Raw genomic sequence first — 20,684 nt, 5'->3', positions numbered from 1 at the left:
AACGGAGTAAAATGTAAATAGCGGTTGCGTGTCGGTTTTTTGTTTTAACCTTCAAACGTCGTGAACCCGCGAGACGGGCGCCGCAGCGCGCGCTTTGATCAGCCGCGCGCCTTTTATGCCGTTTGACTGGAGAATGCGCGCGGTGCTGTCGGTACAAATCTGCCTCACACTCCTCACCCCGTCAAACGGAGAGATGGAGGTGAAAGAGAGGGAGAGAGAGAGAGACAGGTGGAGGGAGACACTTTAATCTCGTCCTTCTGCTCACGCTCGCACCTGCAGAACCTCTCTCGCGCGCTTGGCTTTAAAGAGGAGAGCGTGCGGCCCCCGCGCGCCTCCACGAGTTTAACGCGCCCGGTTACCGGCTGCCGCTGCGAGGCCATAATGACAAACACAAGCTGTGAAGAGAGTATTATAACATTTTAAAAGCCTCCTGCTCAGGCAGGCTCCTGGGAACCGAAGGTAATTGTTTATATAGGATAAATCTGTATTCTAAACTTCGTTTCGGGGGAATTTTCCCTTAGTAGATGGAGAATATAAAGGAAATTGTTAAGCTCAGATGTTGATTTTGTAGTTAATGACTCACTTTCTCAATCATATTTGATTTGGATTTTGTTGTGGGAGGGTTTCGGTAAAAATGGATGGTAGGTATTCTGTCAGGGGAATTTGAAGTAAAATACCATGATAATCTGATACCATGGTAAATGAATATGGTAGGCCTAATCATCAATACCATGTAAGCTTATATCATCTGCTACCATTTAAAAAAAAAAGGTTTTGTGACTTTTTATTATTATGGCTGACATGTTTAATCTGTCAAACACATTTTCTGGACTATTCAATGACCTTTGACCCTTTTTTCGACGTTTGCCTCACACAACACAATTAGGCCTTGTCTACACTAATACGTTTTCGTTTGAAAGCATATATTTTTCTATCCGTTTTAGCCATTCATACACACTGAGATGCCGTTTTTGGAAAACTGTATTTACTTTGGCGTAGTTAAGAGTTCTGTACATGGAACTAACATACCATGAGCCTCAAACACCTTTGTTTTCTCCTTCATATGTAAATCTTAGGCTGTTTCACACTGTCAGCGTAACTACACCGTCACTGCAGCTGCAGACGCACGACAGTATTCACACTGGAAGCGTTTGTACAGCGTCACAGTCACAGCTGCTCCCACAATGCTAGAGCCTATAGCTGTCTGAGTGTTACATACAAAAGAAAGTTGTCTGGCTAGTTTACTTTACTTTTTATAATCATAATCATACTTTCACCCAAACTAAATAATTAAAACAAGGTAAATCTTCTACAGATATTTTTTATTCTTTGTTTTCTTTAATGACACACTCCAGTTATTGTTAAAACACACCACACATGCTTCTTGTGTGCATTTTGAGTGCTTTTTGTGTGATATTATATTTTTGTCTATCAAAAGTGTGCTTTCACTTTACACCGTGACTGCGGCTGCTAGAGCTTCTATACCTGTCTGAGTGTTACATACTAAACTAAAAGAAAGTTTATCATATTTTCTGGCTCGTTTACTTAATTTTTATAATCATAACCATACTTTCACACAAACTGAATAATTAAAACAAGTTTAAATGGGTAAATCTTCAAAAAAAAAAAATTCTGGCACACTCCAGTTATTGTTAAAACACACTACATGTGCTTCTTGTGTGCATTTTAAGCACTTTTTGTCTGAAATCATATTTATTTTGTCCTTTAAAAGGGTGCTTTCACTTTAATTGAGCGTCAGCAGTGCAGCAAAAATAGGCTCGCCACCGAAACCCCCGCTTCACTGCTGCTCAAGCGACACTCTTGCTTGACGCTCACATGCTACTCCTGCTCCCGGTGTGAATGCACTCATTGATTAACATGGGCGCCGAAAAAAAATATGCGCCGCTCACGCTTGCGGTGTGAAACTGCCGTTATGCTTGAGAAAGACCACTGAAAAACAGGTGAATCCTAACATAACACCAACTGTGATGTAACAGTTGGGATCATTAATATGTATGCCTCCCCAAATTTGCATATAAACAGCCCATGTTCAAGGCCAGGCAGTATTAATGTGGACCTGCACTGAATCAACAGAAGTAGAAGCAGATCATGGAGCACTTCTCATTGCCTTCCCACAGGACAGAACTGTCAACAGGTATGGTTGATTATCTATAACAGGATACAGCACCAAATTAATTCAAAGTTGTTAGTTTGCTCTGACTAGAGTCAATTTTGTTAACAAAAATATGAAGAAAAATGTTAATTGACGACTTTTCTTTCCATAATATGACAAAGTCCCTAAACGATTATTGTGACTATATAAAAATGCAATATCGTTGACGAAAAAAAACGAGACTAAAAAAGGGGGAACTTACGAGTATTCATGCTTGTGGTTGCCAGATTTCAGTAATTTAAATCCCCCAATCAGGGTTTTTCTGTTAAAAGAACGTGTCTGTCTGGTGTTTTACTTAAACGTCCAATCTGCAATTGCATGCCGATGACCTGAAAACACCAATAAACAAGTAATCTGCATTTAGCATCTCCATTTGAGATTTTCTGCTTAGTTGATCTGTGTTCTGTCAGGACTCACGAGCCACTTGTGCTGTTCGCGATTGGGTTAGCTGAATAACTGCAGTTGTGAGCTATTGAAATAAGCCAATCAAAGCAGAGCTTGATATTATTATTCACGACCCTTCCAAATAAGGCAAAAACAGGCCATTTCATTTTAGGGATAATTTCTAGTGTTGTAAATGGACCAGTAAAACAGTTTCTGGACCATTTTTGCAAGCCACATGCTCTATAGATATCCGAGAACAATTTACAATATTATTTCAACTCATTATAGGGCACCTAGGTATTTGAAAACGATTACGCATGTTTAGTCATGTGACACATATTAAATCAATAGATATTCATGTTTATACCAGTATGGTGCCTGTGCTATTCTCTTTCACGCTGTTTTTAAAATGTTACTTTGCACACTTCATATCACAGTCCAGCAAAGATGACAGAATATTTACTTGCATTTGCTGCCCTGTGGCAAAACATGAGAGCAGTTGTGTTTTAGACCAAACACACGGTGACTGAGTGCAATAAAATGATCCTGCTAGGGCAATTGCATGATAACTACATGATAGCTATGTCTTGTTCCGTCAAGTGAGCTTTCACACTGTTTCTAATCTTTTCTGACATTTCAAACGAGAAACTTCTGGAAAACGCTAGTGTGGACAGTGTGTTTTGAAACGCAGTTTTTAAATGTATTCGGATGAATATAGCCTTAAAGGGATAGTTCACCCAAAAATTAACATTTTGTCTTCATCTACTCACCCTCAAGTTGTTCCAAACCTGTGTGAGTTTCTTTCTTCTGCTGAACACAAAAGAAGATATTTGGGGAAAAAATTGTAACAAAGCAGATAGAGCAACCATTCACTACCATAGTATTTCCCCCCTGCTATGGTAGTGAATGTTCAATCTGCTTGGTTACAAACATTTTTCCAAATATCTTCTTTTTTTGCTATTTTGAATTATTTTTTTGTGATGTACTGTACATCTTATACTAATTCTAACGGAAATAGCTCACACAACTGCTTACTATTATTGTAACGTCCTCACCAATGACTTTTCCCAAGCATGTGTTTAGCTAACTTTTTTGGTCACTGAAACTTTTGAAATCTGTTTAAATGTATACTATGTGTGTGTATGTATGTAAACATTTGCTTAATTTTAACATCCCCCAACTTTTGACTTTCTTTGCAGGGATTCAAGTCTTAATTGGAGGGATCTTGTTCAACAAAACCGGTTAGTGTGAACTCAGATCAGTTGCTATCCTATAGTCAGTTTTTTAGTACACTTAAATAAGGGACAGAATCCAAGATCAGTGCTTTCTCGCTCACTTTCATTCAGACTTTTGGTTCTTTAATATCTTTCTTTTATATCAGTGGCACCTGCAGCCGTATTTCTGTTTCTGATTTGACCAAATGTTTTTGAAAAAAGACCTGAATCGATTCACATTAATTTGGACCGCTCTCTCAATGAATATTAAGTAGTTTTTCAGTCACCAAAAAAACAGACAACACCTTGATATGCTACTTAAGAACAAACCGCATTGGATGAAGTGGATATTTTACAAACAATTGAAGCAAAAGTTGTCAATAAGTGCCCATTCAAACCTAAAGTTTTGTGTGCGTCCATGCTGTTTTTTTTAACATGTGCTAGGTGGATGTCTTTTACCGTTTATTCACCCCTTTTTTTGCTGTTTTCGTGTTGTAAAATGTATAAAACATGTCTGTAGGCACATTCGTTTTGCTCAGGTGTACTGTTGTTTTCGATCTTGGTCTTGTAGAAAGGCTAGTTACATGAATGCTAAACATACTAGAAAATCAAAACTTCTCTCAGAGAGTTGAATTTTTAACATGAGCATATATTTGAACTTTTTAGGGTTGTTTGGGGGGGATCTGCGTATCCTCAGATGAAATCCTGCAGGCACCGCTGTCCTCTATTAGTACAAAAAATCAGTTCCTTCTTGTCTACATACATCACAATTAGGCCATAAAAGCCCATAATTCTCTGTCAGACATGAGACCTGACTTTTACTGCGTTTTTCCCACTGAATTGGCCACCCATCATTACATATCCTCCGCACCTTTTTTATTTTGGCTAATTGGTGTGGATATCAGATACAGAGTCTGAGCTACATTAGATATTGATTTTCTTTCCAAATCTGCACAGAAAATCACAACCCTTGTCCATCTGACTCTGTTCATATTTCACCTATAAGCAACACGGCTCAACCAGAACGCTGATGAACTTCCTAGTCGTTAAACATCTGCCTAGTTTTGCCATCTCTGAAAACACTTACTTTTCACATTAATATTATTAGGTTGTAAAGTCTGTGACATCATGTACTGTGAATGTATTTTATTTTTTACCGTGCATTTTTTATAGAAGTAGTCCTGTATATTTGATATACCGCCGTGTTTTGTGTATTGTTTCATTTTGCTTTTACTTTGGAACTTCTTGTTTTCGGCATGTTTGCATTATACACCCCAGAGAGGGAATAAACGATTTTTTTCCCCCAACTCTAATTTGTAAATTGCATCGATCGCGCCTGGCAGGAGATATGCCGGTGGATTCATACGAAGCGAAGGATTTATTTCATTTTTAACAGGACACTGACACAATTCTCATTACCGGACAAAAATCATTAGCAGCTCCACAGCTACATTCAGACAAATCGAGTAACTGTTAATTTTTCCGTCGAGGAGCCATGGGATCCATGAGTGTGTGAGTGAGGGAGAGAGAGCAAGAGAGAGAAAGTGAAGGGGGGGTTGGCTCTGGTGCACAAAAAAATATAATAAATTAAAATGGACGACATGAATTGAGCGCCGAATGTCAAACACTGTCAACAAGATGGCTCTCTGTCACGGGGAGAATTTGAGACATTAACAGCTTCTGTCATTCTGCTGACAAAATGGTAGCAGAGATTTCCCAGGGTGCCGAGATGACTGCTGGCGTTTGTCAACAAGCCGCTGTCAGCGCAGAGAGAGAGAAAGAGCGAGCGCGCGAGAGAGAAGGCATACACAGTGTCACTGACAGCTACCACACCAACATCCCATGAGTCCTCGCCACCCAGAAAGAGAGGGAGAACAAGTGTGAGGGGAGAAAGACAAGAACCGATAGAGGAGAAGAGGGAGAGATGGATGGATGGATAGATAGAAGGAGGGGTGCAGGTCTCTGGTGCACCTTTCATATAAAATTGCAGGAGGAAAATGAGCTGTCACTCCAATTCCCAGGATGCTTTGCTGTTTAGCATAAGTGCGCTGTGTGGGCTGCTGTCGGACAGACTGACTCAGAGAGATAATTAACTAAAGCTGCAGTTTTCCTCCTCTCCTCTCCCTCCCTCCGCCAGACGCCTTCTCCAGCGCTCATCTGCATTTTTGCCAGAGGCGAGCGGTTAGCACAGGAGCCGGGTGGAGAGAGGGTAAGAAGCCAATTAGTCAGGTGGATGGATGAATGATTGACAGCAGGCTGCTACCTGAGTCCCACTCTACATTAATGCTGCTGTGCTCGGCTTGGCCTCAAACACGCGCCCGTTATTGTGTATGTGTGTGTATGCGCGGGCCTGGCGTCGCACGCCATGCCGAGATCATCCTGCGCCCTGGCGGCTTTGTGCTTTTCCCGTCCTGTCTGTCTTGCTCTCATCTAAAGCCTTTGTAGCAAGTCCGAGTCTTCTTTTATACCTTCCCCTCTCCCCTCCACCCTCAACGGAGAGCAAACCGACGTCTCGGCTACTTTAAGCATTTCCCCGGATCTGTTTGTTGGCATCGTTTAGGATGCCGATGGCCGTGTAACAATCACGTCAGTGTATGATATGCTCCTGTGATCTCACATAAAACAATTGCAGTCTTGACCGTCTCTTAACAGTTGATGCTTATTCTTTAATAGGTCGGATTTGCTCTCTTGGTCTGAATTCACGTCGAGATCGAATCCTGGTGTGAGCATAAACTTTCACTGAACCGCAGACGTCCTGAAGCGGTGTCCTGACAGCATGAAGATCGGTATAATTTACGATACATCACATTGTGTCTCATGCTCAACCCTTCCCGGAGATCATTTCAGCCACATTTGTGTCAGATGACTCCAGCGTGATGCCAAGTCCTGATCCAGTTAGAAAAGGGTTTAGTCCGTAGGAATTGCCACAAATTAAAACAACAGTCTGCTCAATAGGTTTGTCTGTGTTAAGGGTCCTATGGCACACATAAGTTTTGTTTTGCAGCTGTATTTTCTACTAATCTGTGAACTAAACCAACTAATCTGTTAGTCACTGGATGGATTGATCATCCAAACTGAAAAGCAATCCGAATTAACATTTGATCAGATTGTAGGAGGTGAGGTAGACTTAATATAAAAATAATTAATAAATAATTAATACAAAGTAGTAAAATATCAAGTTGGTAAACAACTATTTTCTCAACCACTATGCCGTGATGCGTATGTTTACATATATGTTTTATGTCTTGCAGATGTGTGTATGTTTATTTATGTCTTACATCTTACAAACTGGTCAGACTAAACATTTGCTGGAAAAGCTCTTCTGATGTTTTTGGCAGCTTTATTTTTAGGTATGTCAGCTGAGATTAATTTGGTCAGTTTGGATTCATTCAGATTGAGGAAAATTGTGTAAACATGCCTAATTTTTTCAGCTGAACATTTGACACCAAAATATAACAGTACAGTCCATTGAACAGTCTTTGATTTTTCAAAATGTCTTATTGAAGCTTCAATTGTAACCCTATATACTGAAACAATTGCAATTAAAAGTAATAGGTTTTCATTTTAGCCATCAATCAATTCAAAAGTTGAATCGTTCAGTATCATAATTTTATCATTTAAAGTAATGTGTTAATGCAAGCTCCAAGAAAATTGGCTCATGTGTAATTATTAACTGCGACATTTTGCATGGTTGGGAATTTAAGTGATGCTTCTTAGTAGGGCTGTACGATATTGAAGAAAAATGCGATATGCAATATCTTGTTAAATAATGCAATATTCGATATGCAATACGATATTTTAATTAGTGTGTAAAATCTATTTAAAAATAAATTTAATCTATTTTTAAATTAAAAATATTTAAAAAACTGAGAATTTGTGTTTAAAAACTGAGGGGAAAAAAGCATTGCTACAACTTCTGAAAGTGACCAGCAGTGTCGTTCATTTTTCGGTGTGTGTGTGTGTGTGTGTGTGTGTTAGACAGCGCGAGAATGCAAGTTATAGTTTTTCGCAAATTATTGCGTTTAATAACTCTTTTTAACATCAAACAAGTCCCATAAGTAACAGTCATGTGCCCAGTCTATGCTATGTGTTGACCTAAAACATACACTTTTCACAATGTTAAAGTAGCCTAATTAAAATCATTCAGATATTGCATGCCATTGCGATATGCATATTGCGATATGTACATTTGCGATATTCTTAGGGCTGGTTCACACAGAACACGTTTTGCTTTGAAAAATGTGAGATGCGGGCAGTGAAATGGTGAAAAACCGCAAGGTCTACAGACATGTCTTATTTTGTACAAACTTATTTTAAGTTTGCTGCATTTTTAGAAACCTGTGTCATGTGCATGATGCTGCAAAAGACGCAAGGCATGGGTGCAACGGTCAAACACGTCTGTCTAGTGCTTGTTTAGCAAATGCATTCTGTGAACAGTCCCTTGTCCAATCTCGCACAAAAAATATATGTATATGTAGGTGTATATAGCTTAAGCAGCATTAAAAATGCACAGGAAATGCAAACAGCTCAATGCAAAGGTGCATGATTATATTCATGATAGAAAAAGTGCTTTACTTGTTTTAAACATCCTATTTAGATTGGATGTTTAAATAAGCATCTCGTAGAAAAGTGTTTTCTTTATGATTTACTGATAAACAGGTGACTTTTTGTGTGTAGGTGCATGCTCTGTTCAGTTATAATCAGATTTGAATAATCATACACTTTAAAAAAAATCTGTAAAATAGGGCACAATGTACTGTATTCATTTGACTGAATTTTCCATATTTATTTTTTCACAGGTGTTTTATGTGTATTTTGGATTTTTAACTTCATTGCGTTGTTTTAGGGTTAACAGAAATGTCCAGGTAATAAGTTGGCAGTACTTTTCCCGTTGTTTTACGGGTATATTTTTACAGGGTACATTAGAATACTATGGAACAGTTGCAGTATGAAATTGATTAAATGCATTAATGTAGTCAATATTGAATACATTTTACGTGTTAATGCATTAACTTTGACAGCCCTAGTTTTGATCGATAACAGTGTTACATAATGTACACCATGTCTTCAAAACAAGAAATTTCTTTTCAAGCACACCTTCCAAATGTGAAGTTTCACACACAAGAAGAGGCAATTACTTCAAAAGAGCATTTTTGCTGAAAACACAGAAAAGCATGTCAGCAGAACTGACAGCGCAGGTCCGTGTGAGGTCTGGTTTAAAATGGCTGTCAGAAAGGGAGACCCAGCGTTTAGTGTCTGTTTATAGACGTTAAGCTAGTGAACGGAGGGAGGAGAGCGGATACTACACCTTAAGGGCATTTTTCCCTCTGGCATTTTACTGGCTGTGGCGTCATACTGCTAGCAGCATCAAAACACCGGCAGCCTTTCTGAGCTGACAAGATGAAGGGAACATTGAGAGGGCCGGTGTGTTTGGTGAGAGAGCATCACCAGCACAGGAGATACTCAAAGCTGCAATACTGCGCTGGGCTACTGGCAGGCAGATGGGCCATCAACAGACTTCGAAGCTCAAAAATTTCTTTTTATGTGCATTTTGCATTTTATGTGTATTTTGACTGTCGTTTTTTAGGGACAGATTCAGATTTGAATATATGAAGAGCTTTGGTAAATGAGGGAGAAAAATATCCTATGGAATACAAACTTAAGAGTACACTCTTATAAATAAAAGGTTAATTTGGGTTCTATACGCTGCCCGGTCAAAATATTTGCAACAAATGCTTAACAGTCTTACTGGATCATTATTGCAATAATTATTATGTTTCAACACGTTATATTACCTTATACTGAAAATATATGCACCTCTTGATGGAAATCAATGTTGTGATGTTATTTCCATCAAGAAGTGCATACTTTTTTCATCTAGATCTTGTATTTCCCATGCAAGAGTCCAGCTCTCTGTAAAGTCTCCTCCAGCACATCCCAAAGACTTTTCTCAGAGGGGTTGAATCATGAGTGGAAATGATTCTTCATTCTCCCTCAACCATTCTCTCACAATCTGAGCTGAGGAATCGGGATATTGTCATCCTGGAATATGGCCATGATGTGTCTTACTGGTTGTTTAAGAAATGAAAAATCAATCAGGGTTGAAGAATTGTTGTCACACGTGCTAGAAACAATAATCACTTCAGTAATGATCCAATCATAGACATTTGCCTATTTAAATTCAAACGTCTTAAATGATTGCATAATAAAATGTTTAAGTAGTTTTTTTTTCTATGGATAGATTGTTTCACAGTCTGTTTCATAAAATTTATAGCCTGACGTGGTCATACTCAATTCTAGTCAGAATATGAGTCTGAAACTGCTCCATTGGGCTGTGATTATGAGGCGTGTTTCAACCGAATCAGGAAAGACCTCAATTGGATAGACCTACAAAGGTCTATCCAATTGATGTCTTTCCTGGTTCAGTTGAAACACGCCTCATAATCACAGCCCAATGGAGCAAACCAATCAGAGCAACGAAGCAACGCATTGTCAAATGTCAACAGAGCTCAACTGCACTGTGTTGCCAAGTCCACGTTGTTTTTTCCGCGGGTTGTTTTCTATGTCCAAGGGTTGAAGCGACTATTATGTGATATATAGACCCATGGGTGTGAATTTTAGCAGGCAACCTTGCCAAAATAACACACTTTTTACCCCCCAAACACAATTTTCCCCCCCGAAAAACCCCCAGAAGCTATTGTTTAGGGCTAGTAGTTGGTGGATTTTGTTGTAAAAACTTGGCAACCCTGTCTGCACACGCTGGAATACACGATCTTTGCCGGTGTTGTAAAAAAATAAAATAATTAAATGATACACAGAGTAGTTACCCAACATGATCATCATCTTTGAGAGAAATTGTGAAGGTGAATGCAGATACAAACAAGCTCTCCGTTTAGGATTCGAGTAAATATAATCCAAGCCCCTTTGATCATCGTCTAAAGCCCGCCCTGATGATTTCATTGGTCTGAACAGTTTCTGTTCGGAGATAATTACTCCTCTATGGAGCGAGGCCAGACCGAACCGCCCGACCTAAAAATGTTGTGGGCGGGGCTAAGTTTGGCTGGCATCCAGGCTATAAAATTTAGTCATAATAAAAACAAAATTGGAAATGTTAATGAATTCAAACTAAATCCATAAAATGTATGTTTTATTAAAGTTCAGGAGGATCACATTTAGATAATAATTAAGCTAATTAACATGGGAGGAGCACATTCAGTTTATCAACTCAGTTAACGAGATACAGCAGTTCAATGACAGTTTTCCAGCATCCCTCCACCCCCCCATCTCCTCACTTCTAAATACTCCTGTCCCAACCTGGAATGGGGGTAGTCCTCGGGGGTTAGAGCCCTCCCCTTGGATAGCACGCCAAATACGCATAACCTTTACTCTATTTAATTATATGCGAGTGTGAACTTGAATGGGAATCTCTGAAAGGTTCCATATACTGTAGTGAAACAGATCCTATATAGAACCTTTTCTTCTAGGAGTGACTAGCAACCCCCCAAAATACATCTGATTTATGCTTCACACAATAATGGCAAAAGCTTTCTAAAAATGCTAAGGGTCAATGTGACAATCTCAAAGTTTCCACAGATTCAGGTGCACAGGTTTTTATCTGTCCACCAGAAAACAAAGTCAAGTTCCCAGGGTTCTTCAATGAGAGCTTCTGATCTTCTCCAGGGGTTAGTAACTGGTTAAGATTTACATTATTTAGTTTTTATTATTGAAGTCATGAATGCCAAACTATCTCTTGCAGTAATCATTCCTCATCCTTGTATGAATTGGGAACCAAGTGTGACGAACCAAGCCAAGCGGAAAGTGCTATGCACATTTGAGCTGAAAGGTACGGTTTGGTCTGATTTCTTGATGTGTTTGACTTTCAGAACAAAACTTTTTTAGAAGACTAAAAGTTGGGGAAATTAGGAAAACTTGCTGATAGATTTAGCTATTTTTAAAAACAGACAAACAAAATGTTATGTTTGTTTTTTTATAGCACAAATAAGGCTAAAAAGGCAACAGCTGCTTTTTCATTTCACCAGTCAGTTGAATAAAATATGCTAAAAGAAGACTGCGTATACAAGCAGTTCACTGACAAGGTGATAAGAGACTGAATTTTCCTTTTTTATTATTTTACCTGTAATATAATCTGCAAAACAAGATCTGCTCCTGACGTACGCATGTTTAGATGTAGGTTTCCACGGGCTTCTCTTATCATGTTGTCACTGAATTCCTTGATTCCACTGTCTTATTAGAGCTTATATTATTCATTGTGAAAAATGCATAACAATGTTTAGGCATGTTTCCCTTCTTAAAAACGGTAATTTTTCATATAAATATATAGGTTACTATATATATATATATATCACTTGTCATCACTTAATTTAATAGGGGGCAAAGCGTTTAATCTTTCTATTCATCAAAGAATCCTAAACAAAAGGAAATCTTCAGTTTCCACAAAAATATGAAGCAGCAAAACTGCATATAATGTATTTATTATATAGTAACACATGTTGGTAAGAAATGTTTCTTGAGCAGCACATCTTCATATTAGAATATTTCTGAAGGATCATGTGAGACTGAAATTCATGAAAATTCAACTTTGATCACATGAATAAATAATTTATTTATTATTTTAAAATATAGTCATACAGAAATTGTATTTTATTTTAAATTGCCTCAATTATGTTTTTTCAGATATTTCAGATTATTTCATGCAGTGTCTGCAAAGTTGTAAAGGTTAAAGTGCATATTAAAGTTATGGTCTTTCAAAAGAAATAATCGTCTCTGACCTGCCGAAGCGAGTCGTCAGGAATTCCAGTCTTACTTCTGTAACATTCATAACAATGTATGAAACAAATTTGCATAATGCCTACCAATGGTCTTTATTGGCTGCCAGCGAACAGCGTCTAGTTTGACCCGGCCTAAAATGATAGTTTCCAACACGTGCCGTAAGCAGTAGACAAATCAAAAACGGATTATGCTATCTGACCAATCAGAGCAGAGCAAGAAGAAGAGAGGGATTTAGAGAGACTGATTTTTTTGGATTAGTTGTTTTAGGGTCCTGATATACTCACAGCAACGTTATTTTTCTTTCTTCACTTAGGGGTAAAAAGAAATTCGAAACACATGAGCAGCAGACATCCTGATGCTGCCCACACTGACTCTGAGAGCTTCATTTATGGTAACCCAATTTTTTCCAACCTTCTACCCGTGAAAGTGCACTGGAACGGCAGTCAAACCCGTGACTTCCCACCCGTGAACTCATACTAGATCGGTGTACTCCCCAGTTACGCGCTCTGGTGTCATATAGACCGTGAAAAAACAATGGCAGCCCCTTCGGATATACAAATAACGTATAATAAAAGGTATAACAGCTTCTCTTGCCTTATGCACCGTTTTTCTCCTCTGTTTCCGTCAAATAAGCAAAGAGTAAGCACCTTTGGCGATAGAAATGATTAAAAATGAGCATTAAGCCCTGTACGGTCCAGCAAACTATGTTTACATCTAACTACCTCACTTCCTTACTCTCAGGCAGTTTGGCGAGACTTTGCCTGGAACGCTACAAAGCCGTGGTTTGAAGGTGTAACTTACAGGCTCAAAAACCTGCCAGGAAAGCAGCATTAGATGAATATGTGCTGTGAGCTTTTCTCTCAATTAAAATATAAACCCACAACAAAATTAAAAAAACAGCCAGCATTTTTTAAATAAAGGATAAGAGCATGATAGCAATGTGGATATGTTTGCACACGCTCTGTAATTTGTCACTCTAGTTAAGTCACTTCAAATAGCACTTTATACAATAGATTGCTTAAACGTAAGCCGTTTTCTTCCGTATTAACCATGAAAATCAGGGTCAGTGTCTTATTTCATCCGAATTACAACCTCATTTTTTGCTGTAAAGCAGCTTTCCAGTTTGTTCATGTTTTTACCTGGGAATGAACCAGAGATTTCCACATTTAAAGAAAGCAGGGCCTCAGAGCCACACCAACCTTGTATATAATCGCCAACGGCTCTGGTAATCGCCACAGACCAATGCTAGCATAAAGGTGTTTACCAGCCGGAGCAAACTTTTCCATAGTTCGCTTTGGTGAGCTGTTTTGAAAAATTCCAAATGAACTGATTTTATTCTTAATGACGTTACATAAGTTCGTTCTTCGTTTTTTCTTAAAGTATCGGGGCTTTTAAAGTCTTTGAGAAATGAGGTGATGTGCAATGTATTGTGATCTGTTGTGATTGGTCTACCGCTTGCAGCACATGTCGGGGAAACAAATGCTCATTACCATAACTGTACTTCAGCTCACAAGGCTTGCTCAAACCTCAGCGATTGAACGCACTGTAAAACCAGGAATAATGACGTCGGTTTTACATCAATCTCAGCTCGAGTCCGAATCGATGATGAAACACTGAAGAAACGTATTTAACCTGAACCTCCATCACAAGGATGACTTGAGCAGGATGTTTCTCAGTGATAAGCTACTCAGATGTTGCAACTGTAATTCCTCGCCATCAGTATTAACAAGTGTACGTACACCAACAAACGTTGTGTGTGTGTTTGTCTGTATGTGTGCATTTACAATTTATTGTGGTGCACATGCTGGAACTGTATCAGTTGTATCAACTGTATCAAGCCGAGCACTAACGTGAATGACTGATGTAACATTAAAGTTTGCACAACAACTCTTGCTCCATCCTTTATCTTTACTCAAAGTAGTAAGAACGACAGACAATCTGCATTAATGGACACAGTTTTAGGTAATAGTGGCACACAGCTGATTTGCAGTTTTATTTTAGTAAGACAATAATAACTTGAGTTAGCCAGAGACCTACAGCATATAAAACACAAAACTACATATTTTGAACACCCAATAGGAAATAAATACATCAATAATTAATCATACTTACAGGTTGTGATTCTGAGAAGCAAGCTGGTCCAAACAAACAGTACTGACCCATCTTTCAAGGGCAACCGTTTTACAAATCCTGTGTTGAACTCGCTGAGATTGGAGAAGCAGTCATCAGCAAAATGAAGGGAACACCCCAAAAGTGGGATTTTATTGCTGAATATAAGATGAATTTTAACCACTGTTTCTTAACACCTTCCTGGCTCTCTGTGGTCATTAAAAATCCCTGGCTGTCCTTCGGAAAAAGAGTAGGGGTGTAACCCTAGCATCCTGGCCATATTTGTCGATTGGCCCTGGTCTATCATGGCCTCCTAATCATTAGGGATGTAGCGGTTCTCTGTAAAAATAAATCTATAATATTAGGGATTATATGTGTATGTTGATACACATTCTGGCTTCCCAATACATTACAACAGTGATGATTAAAGATAATATAATATGTGATGCCGTGTGCTCGAACGTGACTCAGTTGAATATGCCGTCCTCATGTGGGTGTTGATAGCGCGTGAGCTCAGGTGAGGCCTAAACACTACACCCTGCTATTTGTGTTGAAACTGAACCCATTTAAGCCTTGCAAACATTCAAGACGCGAAAGAGAACTTGTGCATGTTGAGAATATTAAAGGGTTAGTTCACCCAAAATCTAAATTGATGTCATTAATGACTCCCCCTAATGTCGTTCCACACCCGTAAGACCTCCGTTCATCTTCAGAATACAGTTTAAGATATTTTATAGTCCGAGAGTGTATGCAAGTGTATGCACACTATACTGTCCATGTCCAGAAAGGGAATAAAAACATCATCAAAGTAGTCCATATGAGACATCAGTTAGTAATTAGAATCTCTTGAAGCATCAAAAATACATTTGGGTCCAAAAATAACAAAAACTACGACTTTATTCAGCATTGTCTTCCATTGTCAGCATTGAGTTTTTTTTTCTCTCCAATCCTCAAATAAAGATTAGAACGGTCATGAATCAGTGTATTGATTCATGATTTGGATCGCGTGTCAAACTGCTGAAATCACGTGACATTGGTGATCCGAATCATGAGTCACTACACTGATTCATAACCGTTCGAATCTTTATTTGAAGATTGAAAACAATGAATGACATTAATGACACAAATTTCATTTTTGGGTGAACTAACCCTTTAAGTTCTCTTTCACTTTTTGCGCTTGAAAGGGCTTGAGAAATTATTTCAACATGCCGGTCGTCGCGAGTATCTTAGCAAAAATAGTAGGTAGTAAAACAAAAACAGTCGAGAAAGACGTCTTCACGTGCACTGTAAAAAAAAGTCCATAAAAATAGGGCGAAATGTACTGTATGAATGAGAAGTAATTTCCCGTATTGTTTTTTTTTTACAGGTGTTTTACCTGTATTTTGAATTACATATTGCATTACTTTGTTTTAAGGGTCAATGGAACATTTCATAAAATTACTGGATAATATACTGACAGAAAATTACCAGTACATTTTCCATTTTTATTTTTTACAGTGTGTAACGGTACTATATCTGTGCATTATGTCTCAAAGCAGGGGTCTCCAAACTCGGTCCTGGAGGGCCGCTGTCCTGCAGAGTTTAGCTCAACCCTAATTAAACACACCTGAAACAGCTAATCAGTGTCTTACTAGCACCTTGTAAGACATTGATTAGCTGTTTCAGGTGTGTTTAATTAGGGTTGAGCTAAACTCTGCAGGACAGCGGCCCTCCACGACCGAGTTTGGAGACCCCTGTCTTAAAGGGAAAGAAGCCTATTTCTGCTGTGTTTTGCTGTGTTTTAGAAATGACATAGAAATTGCTCACTGCTCTTGACTGAATAGCTATTGTAATTTAAATAACGATTAACCTAATTGATAAAAACTGAACTATGAATAAATTGAACCCTTACACCATCCCCTAATTGGTCTCCTCTCCACCAATCAGCTGGTGTGTGGTGAGCGTTCTGGTGCAATATGGCCGCCGTCTCATCATCCAGGTGGTGCTGCACATTGATGATGGTTGAGGAGATTCCTCCCTTCAATGTAAAGTGCTTTGAGTACCCAGAAAAGCGCAACATAAATGTTACAAATTTATATATAATTTTTTATTATTATAATTACACACTGCATGAAAGGTAATTTTCAAAAATCCATTATAGGGGCACTTTAAATTGTAACAGTATTTCACAATACTAGCAAATACGCTTTAGAGACTTCTTTTTGTTTTTTTCCATCACGTCACTTTGCTGCTCAACAAACATTTCTTATTATCAATGTTTAAAACTGTTGACATCCATACTGAGAATTCTGGGCCAAGAATGATTTGTAATCATGCCATGCCGAATCAAACTCAAGTGGAAGTCTTTCCTTGCCGTTTTTAGACCTGCTCTATGGCGGAAAAGCGTGTTTTCGACAACTGAAATTACGAGTAGCCAGGAAAACTAGTGTCTGGCTTTTTTCCATATTTGATTTAGTGTCTTGGTCCTGAGCTTGAGTCCACCGACTGTCTCTATTATACTGAGTTCCACCATGAATACTAGTACAAAATTTTAACTAGGTAACCCCTCAGGACGAGAAGATGTCAGTGTCGCTGTTTTATTCATGTTTTGCAGCTTTGGATTTACCACCGCTGATGTATTGCAAGAGGGCAATTTATTTGACATGCAGCTTTCAGAAATGCCTTTTTAATAGTAAAATATTATTTAAAATATATATTTAAAGGTTTTTGTGTGACCTGGAACATGCAATTAAGCAAATAGTCATAATAGTGGTGGTGCATTTCCACAATTGAGGATGGATTGCATTCAAACCATCTGTAAACTAGTTCAAAAGTTTCAGAAAACCGTTTTCGCATCAAACCAAACCTGAAGCCTGCATCTAAAGCTCTAGTGTGAAATTACCCTCCAAGAAGCGTCCCCGGCACTGCTTGAGATGGTTTTGTGTGTGAAATGCCAGTTGGTTGTGGTTGATGTTGTACATACAGTATCTGTCAGTAAATGGGAGTTTGAGCCCCGGTGAAGGAGATACAGTCACAAGAGCCGAGAGCTGTGAAAGCCTCCGTCGGGACACGCGCCCGCACATACACACTGTGCTGGGACACGGACACCTGCTCAATAACGAGGGAAAGGGAGGAAAGGATGGAGCGATGGTGGATAGACTAAATCCTTTTTTCCATCATTACCTCAGTCCCGGCCCAGCGATGGCTTCTCTTCAGAACACTCTCTGCCTTCTGCTCGTTTAATTAGTCTCAGAGCTGCTCTCTCTCTCTCTCTCACACACACACACACGCGCACTTTAGCTCTCAAATACACTTCTCGATCACTCCTGTAACCTTGCCGTACTCTGTTAACTCAAAACCCTTCCTATGTTCCCCACATTTTCTCCATTTCTCTGTCTCCCTTTAGAAGTCACATTATACAGTGGGATCCGAAAGTCTGAGACCAAGTGGAAGATGGGGGATTTTTTTATTCAAACTTGCAAACAAACAGAATATAAATGATGACATTAAATTAAGACTGTCTACTGTTTCTAGATATAAAATGTACGTAAATGAGCGTCATGTGATCATGCGACTCCATCGATCGTTAATCCGTTCCATCCGTTTATCTATCTATCTATCTATCTATCTATCTATCTATCTATCTATCTATCTATCTATCTATCTATCTATCTATCTATCTATCTATCTATCTATCCGTCCGTCCGTCCGTCCATCTATCATTCGTTAATTCGTTCCATCCATCCACCATCCTCTTCTCAAAGTATTTTTCTAGCATGATTGTTTTGCATGCACACACAAAAAACACTGACATAAAATAATTAGGTGCCAATAGTAGTATTACAAATAATAAAAACATTCTCTCCCTCTCTCTGTGTACGACCCTGTGGTTCTGACCCGTCCGTTCACTCTATTGTGTCTTCTGCTCCGGGCCTTCTGACCCTTCACCCCTCAACCGCCCGGCCTACACCTCACCATCTCTCGAGATCATCCCTCCATCCTCTGTCATTGCTCTTCAGAGTCTTTGTTTTCTCGCTGTCAGAAATGAATAATTTTGAAAGTGTTTTGAGCTGTTTTGAATATCTGATGTTTTTAGCATATTATTAGTGCCTGGCACACAGAGCAAGTGCAGAATGTGAATTTAAATGAGTTTAAAATCTGATCTGAGATCCTGTTTACTGTCGAGCTAAAACATTTAGTGCCTGTGTTCGCTCCGGCACTGCGAGGAAAGTTTGGGTAAATTGTTTAATGTGCAGGGCTGGAGGGAAAAGATCGTGAGCAGAGCGAAAAGCAAACAGAGAGACAGAGCTGCACTCCTTCAGTCTGTCTGTCTCTCCTCTCTGTTCTCTGCGTCTGAAAGAGACGCGCTGGTGTGATAGAGTTCACGCTGACAGCCTGACACCACTCATCTGTCTCCTGAGAGTCAATCATTCCAGACAGGTACCATTACTCAAACACACACACACACACACACCAGCCAGAACATGCACGAGAACACACACCAAACAGGAAAGTCACTCTTTAGCATCTCACAATCAAAACAACATGCATGTGTGTATGTTACACACAAATTTTAACACACATCTCAGATGTAAATATTGGGATTCAACTTCATGAACACCATTTTATTAAATTAATATTTTTAAAGTGGTTCTTGGTTTCTGAAACTAAATGCCTGTTTATGTGGTGGCTGCTCTGTTAACCAAACGAATTACTGTAAATTCTATTAATGAAAGTTTCTCCACAACAGCCGAAGTGTTCATAGGGCCAGTGCCTTCCAAATGTCTTATGCTGCAAATCAGTCTCTCAAGAAGATGAATTTGGACCTTAATCCACTTTGTACTGGGACTCTGATGATGACTGTCCAGCGAAACAATGGTATGATTATGGATTTATTATTATTATTATTGTGCATTTTGTTAAAAGTGTCATGATGAAATATCAGGTAAGATGGTTTCTTTATATAAAACTTTATACAATACAAATGGATTTTTTTGTTTCTCAAGGGGTCTTTGTATAACAAAAGTGAATCACTGAATCACTTCTCACAAAGGACCCTTTCACTTTGTTAAGGGAGCTATCATAATTTTGAGAGAGTATTTTTTTCTCATTTATGGTGACATGATTCTGTGTTTGAATCATGATTCAATTTGAAGAAATTTATATTACCTGGGACTTAAACCCAACAGGAAATGTGTTTTACCATGTGCCACAAGCAAAGTAGAAACTATGCAATATATTTGGGGAAATATATTTGAATTAAAGATCTGTACTGTATAATGATGCAAATTTGCATCAACAATCTTAACAGCTGATTTTGATTTTTTTTCTGCTACAGTATCAAGGTAGCATCCCAAAACAAGGTGTTATGTCTTTATGTAGCCTTTGGTGATCAAACAAATGCCTGAAGGGCATGCCAGTAATGAGTAGGGTATAGTTATGTTCTCTGCCTGATCCTCATTTTCCCTGTAGCCTATCGTGTAATTTAGCGTAACTGAAATGCTGCATTGGCTTAATGTGAATTAGGATCTCCTTTCAACGGTATAAGATTTCAAAGTGTTTGTCATTTTATTTAACAAAATATTTGTATGATAGTGTTAAATCATACTCGATTATTACAGTTTGTTTTGTAGTATAGGTCCATGTGGTCTTTTGGCGGGAACTATGGTAAAGGGAGAGTGATAAGTTCTCAGCAGATGTCGCTGTTGCCACAGTAATACTGACCGGCGACAGGAGCGCGCGCTGTTTTTCTCCACATCCATTAATTTGTTTACCAGTTCTGCTGTTGGACTCCCCGGTAAAAGTCACTAAATATAAGTTCTGAACGGTAGAAACGGCATCAGTGAAGCGCCCCCGTGAGCTTCAGCAGGCCTCACCTGTCTCGAGCCCTCACGCGCTCTTCTAACCCGGAAGCTGCGCGAGTTTAATTAAATCAGAGCAGCTGCGATTCGCGCCAGCAGGGGGGGTTACGCGTACACTATGATGAGACCAACTAGGCTAAAAAAAAAAATACTGTGGTAGGCTACCATGGTTTT

General features: G+C 38.9%; 1 long non-coding RNA gene across 1 annotated transcript; it reads left to right on the top strand.

The window, feature by feature from the left end:
* The first annotated feature begins 1,876 nt into the window (after nucleotides 1-1,876).
* Nucleotides 1,877-19,113, top strand: LOC137041634 (uncharacterized). The gene is made up of 3 exons (XR_010898129.1): nucleotides 1,877-2,155; nucleotides 3,757-3,798; nucleotides 18,906-19,113. It is a non-coding gene; the product is annotated as an uncharacterized lncRNA (long non-coding RNA).
* Nucleotides 19,114-20,684: the final 1,571 nt, after the last annotated feature.

The sequence above is a fragment of the Pseudorasbora parva genome, chromosome 15 (genome assembly GCF_024679245.1).
Source record: "Pseudorasbora parva isolate DD20220531a chromosome 15, ASM2467924v1, whole genome shotgun sequence".
Lineage (NCBI taxonomy): Eukaryota > Metazoa > Chordata > Actinopteri > Cypriniformes > Gobionidae > Pseudorasbora > Pseudorasbora parva.
Note: the sequence above shows the minus strand (reverse complement) of the source record. Positions and strands in the feature narration are given on the sequence as shown.